This window comes from Mycteria americana, chromosome 2 (genome assembly GCF_035582795.1).
Source record: "Mycteria americana isolate JAX WOST 10 ecotype Jacksonville Zoo and Gardens chromosome 2, USCA_MyAme_1.0, whole genome shotgun sequence".
Classification (NCBI taxonomy): Eukaryota; Metazoa; Chordata; class Aves; order Ciconiiformes; family Ciconiidae; genus Mycteria; species Mycteria americana.
This window is the reverse complement of record NC_134366.1, coordinates 164,846,438-164,851,481: the sequence shown is the minus strand read 5'-3', so window position 1 is coordinate 164,851,481 and position 5,044 is coordinate 164,846,438. Positions and strand designations below refer to the sequence as shown.

General features: G+C 39.3%; 1 long non-coding RNA gene across 1 annotated transcript; it reads left to right on the top strand.

The window, feature by feature from the left end:
- Nucleotides 1-248: 248 nt before the first annotated feature.
- On the top strand, nt 249-3,281 carry LOC142406832 (uncharacterized). Its single transcript, XR_012774722.1, has 3 exons — nt 249-325; nt 663-727; nt 2,931-3,281. It is a non-coding gene; the product is annotated as an uncharacterized LOC142406832 (long non-coding RNA).
- The last annotated feature ends 1,763 nt before the right edge of the window (nt 3,282-5,044 follow it).

Sequence of the window (5,044 nt, the reverse complement as noted above, 5' to 3'; positions counted from 1 at the left end):
GCTGGAACTGGAGACCATTACACATTGGAAAGTTAACTTGGCAAAAAAATGATCCTGTGGATATGGCATGGTAGGAAATAAATGTTCGTAGTGTATGAACTCTTTGTTGATGATCCAGGATACTTTCAGTGTTAGTCTGTAGACACCGAAATGAAGACTTTCAATATCTATATAATTTCATTTTATTCACTGTAGAGGGATTGAAGAATGATCTTGTGGTTAAAGCACAGACCTGGGACAGAGGAAATCTGAGCTGAAGCCAGACCACAATTGAAAACTTCAGAAAATAATTCCAAGTACTTACATCAGGCACCCAGAAACAGAGGTATCCCAAATTAACTATCTCTTTTCTAACTGCTGACTTAACTTCTCTTTACCTCCATTTTTCCCTACCCAATGTAAATGAGTTTGGTAATAAGGAGGAGAATTTACTTCCTTTATAAAAAGTTGCTTATCTATGGAAAAGAGATGATAATACTCTCAGCATACTACCCCATAATATTACTAAGTTATTTGCTACTTATTTGTTATCAGTTCCATCTGTAAGGTATGCTGAGATGCAGAAGGAACACCCTAACCCAATGCATATTTTCACAATATAGAATTTTACAAAAATATTTTGAAGTATTTGGAATAAGTATTTTCTTTTCTTCAAATTTCAGATTTTTGAACATTTCTGCTGACACAAAAACCTTCTGTATTTGATGTTAGTTTTAACCTTATTAAGGTAACTTTGGCCTTGCTGTTGTAATGCCTTGACTTCTGCCACATTACAAATGTTGAATGTTAAACAGAATTGATGGGGGGTATTCTTACTAATTGCCACTTGTGAAAAGATAATTATATTCTCTGTCTTGGATAATATGCTGTGGCATTTGGGACTAGCTAAGCGTGACCTACCTGACCTTTCCTGTTGTCAGTTTTGGAGTGAGTGGTGTAGAAAAACAAAGGCTAGCTGAGACTAGAAAGAGTGATTACAGGTCTTCAGCCCACCATAATTCATTTGGAGGAAATATGTTTAAAGTTAACTCAATAAATAAAAAATGATGGTATATGTTACTAGGCATGACTGGGACATGTAGCATTGAAAGCAGTTCTATTTTATTTTGTGGTACAGTTCCAGTGTCTTTTTGAAGTCTGAATACATTAAATTTTGTACGCCAATGTTGCACAAAATTGTTGTCAGCAAAATACTACTAAGGGAAAAATTTGCTGCCAACCTGCACTGCACCCTGGTAAACAAGGACTCACAGCAGGTGAAAAACTTTGTTTTTTACAGAACAGTTACCTGGTGAAAAATGACACTTCATTAAAGCTAAAATGTCCCATCAATTCTGTGGACTGTTTTCCTCAGGTCTAGGATGACTCTGCACACACAGGTGGACTGATTCAGAGTTTTAAGCCCTCGTAGGTAACACTAGTCACTCTAGTTCAAGTCCCCACTTGTTTTCTGGAACATCTGTGAGCCTGGTCTCCCACATCACATGCAAGTACCTATTACCAAGTCTTCCTGGGGCTTCCCTTTCATTTGTTTCCTCCAAGAAATTCTGAAAAGTTTTGCTTTCCTTCTTTGTAGCAATGAAAACACATTTGAAGCTTTGATACGTTATATGAAACAGAAGGGCTATTTTATGCTCCCCCATACTTCGAACATTCTTGTTCTACTTCCAAGGCACCCTGTCACTTCTGCAACCTTGATTGAAGTCTAAAGGACCTTAGTGCTCCATGTATAGACTAGGGAGAATGCAGTCCTCTATTTATAAACTAGGAAGAGTGCCCCTTTCCCTCTTCTCCTTTTTATTTGACCTGTTGTTTTTTTGTTTGTTTGTTTGTTTGTTTGTTTGTTTTTACATTTTTGACACTTACTAACATTGGGCAACCCACTTAAGTGAGAGTCTGATCTCCTTTAACATTCAGCATGCTACTATTATAATGCAAATAATTAACAAGATGCAGAAAACATTATTACAAAACTGCAGGGGAGCACAAATGAGCAAAAATAAAAAATAAATTACTAGATACTTGTTATCATATCTTCACACCATTTTTTCCTGTACTGTAGGAAGAAGCAAGAAAAGAGAATTTTTCGTTCATCCACTGGATTTTTGTTATAGACTTTGGCACTTTTCTTAGTGCCTTGCAAGTTTATGGTCCGTTTACTTTTGATTAATTTCTGCACTGTTCTACTTGTTGCTCTAATGTTTTGTTATTAGACTTCAGGCAAAGCTTCACTTCTTACACTTCAGCATACTAGCCCTGTTTAATTCTTTCTTTCCTTAAAGCTCTGCAGATCTACTACCACTGCTTTTCTTCACCTCTCTCTGCAGTCCTCACTGACAATTAGCACATGCTTATTCTATATTTTTGCTAAGTTACAGTAAAAATGCACAAAGCTCTGCAATGAAGGGAACTTAAATTTGTGCCTGTTTTAGGCAGAAAGAGCTAGTATTTTCTGACAGACAATTTTTTGACAGGATCCTGACATCTCCCACTATATAATTAAGCAGTTCTAGATTTCATCCCTTCATAACCATCAAATTCCTGAAAACCAAGCTAACCAAAGACATGAGTCAGCAATTTCTTCATTCACTCTGCTCTTATTGCTCTTTCTAGAGAAGTGACTATTTCCAGCTGTGCATTGCTTGCCTCTGAGTTAAATGTGGGTGGCAACATGTACCATTGCTGACTGGTTTATGAGCCCAAGCCAATGCTGAAAGAAACCACTTCAAACAATGCTACCACAACAACTAAGTGATATCAGATGGACATTGACTCAAATTTGGTCTATTTCGAAACAGTTCCCAAAAATGCAACCCTTTTCCAGATCTAAGTGTGGTGTCCTTTTGTACAGCTAAATTGGCTAATTAGGGGGGACACGTATCTTCATAGCTTTATGCAACCAGAGGCTTTTCTTGACTTTATTTTAACAGAACAAGAATATGTGAGGAGCACAAGGCCCTGATCCCCTGGGTGCTGAATACACTCTGTTCATTCTCATATCCACGTGAGAGGAGGGAACGATGCCTGCCAGGATCCAGCTCTGAAGGTACATGGACTATGGACAAGATCACTGTGTTGATCACTGCAGACTCTCAGTGAATATGAACCAGTACTAACGAGTCAGATCCTGCCATATAAGCTAGGCAAAAAGTTCCCACTAACAGTAAAGGCTGAGTAAAATCTTGATCTGTCACCCAACCAGTTTGCCTCCTCTTCATTTTGGCTTAAGAAAACTCATATCCTAGGATGCACATCTAAAGTGACGTACAACTTCAGTAAGTGAAAATAGACATGCTTTGAAGCCTCCTTAGCGTCTTCCAAGTCCTCAGGCCATTCCAAAGGGCGTTCTGGGAAAGGATTAGGTGCAAGAGTTGGACCACCTGCCTTGGCACCAGAACAGTAACCTACTTGTCCCTACCCAAATATATGAACAAGGCAGGAAGCAGTTTGGGAGTCTGAATTCCAGTTTTGCAAAGGCATCTCTCTGCCTGCCTGAGCTCATCGTCGCTGTTCAAGGGAGAGACAGCTTTTTCACACAGCCCTTCTTCAAATGTTTCCTATTGACTGTCTGGTGCTAGGCACTTACCTCTCTTCAGATGGTGCAAACAGAACTTAGATGCCTCTTTCAGTCATTTGAATTATACTTCCCCAGCCAGCAACTCCAGATATCATGAAATCTAAACCCCCATATCTTGAAATCTAAACCCCCCTTTTGTATCCCATCTCCCAGCTTTGGCCATCCTCCATATATTTGTGTATTAGGAAAAGATGCAGGGACGTTGGGAGCAGAACAAAGTAAGTGACACTGAATGGCCTTCACATACATTATTAATAGTAGAGCGCATTGGAAATAAAATCACTAGTAACTGAGTCCATAGGAATGAGATACAGAGGGAAAGAAGAAGCATTAGGAGGAAGAGCGAAGAGGAGAGCGTAGATGGGAAAGACTTGGGAGAAACAGTAAAGAAAGGAAAGGACACAGAAAGATGTCCAAACAGAATGGGAAAAAAAGCAAGAAATAAGGAGAATCATAAAACAATATGCAAAAATAAGTCAGGCTAAGGAATAAATGTCACAACTGAGCCTGAGCTGAGCTCTTTCGAATGTCTGGCCCCTGCTCTAGATGCTTGTAAATTTAGCTCTGAACTCTCTCAGTAGTTTGACCCCACTTGTCTGAAGTGAAACGCTCTCCTAATACTATAGACTACTTCATAGAGATAGATGCAAAACAGTTTATTGGAATATCTATGGCTGTTCACTTTGTCCAGGTTCACACCCCTCTCCTTATTTCCCCATGAACTTTAGAACAATGGCACAATCACATTTTAGCAGCATCTGCACAAAATCCCAATGTTGTCTGAAGCACCGATCCAAAAAATCTCATATGCCAATTTTAGCTCTTCTAGCAGGTATCTAATGCACTTCAAAGCATGTTTTTTTAGTATGCTTGAATCATGCTCAGAACATGATGAGTGCTTGTATCTCTCTTTTCAAAATCCCATGAGAATATAAGCAAAGAGGCAGCCGACACACCGCTACGCTGTGATTCTCTGTGCCCACTAAATGTGCTGTTGTAATTTATAGCCCTCCTTGTTTGTATCTCCTCACAGTAATCTTAGCACTGCCATCTTGGAAAGTGATATATGTGAATCAATTACTGAGGTTACTAGGATAGCGGCACCTGAGAAAATGCTTTGTCTGAAGCGGGGAGGTGAGTGTCTTGAGACCTGACCAGAAAGCAAATTAAAAAAATGAGAGAGAGAGAGAGGAAACAACAAAAAAACTGAGTTGTAAATGGAAAGAAATAATGTGTTTTAATAGTCGGGATTAGGACAGGTCTTTAGCCTTTCCCTGTGAATTTGCACAGTTAACCAATAATTGTGTAAACCAATTCCTCCTATAAAACCAATGCTGACAATTGTTTGGACCTGGGTAGTGATCAATTTTGTTGCATACCACCTTGCTGGGCCTTAATTCGAGTTCATTCTCTTTCAGCAGCACACTTCAGCGATGGCCTGACCTCAGGTGTTCTGAAGTCCTAGTG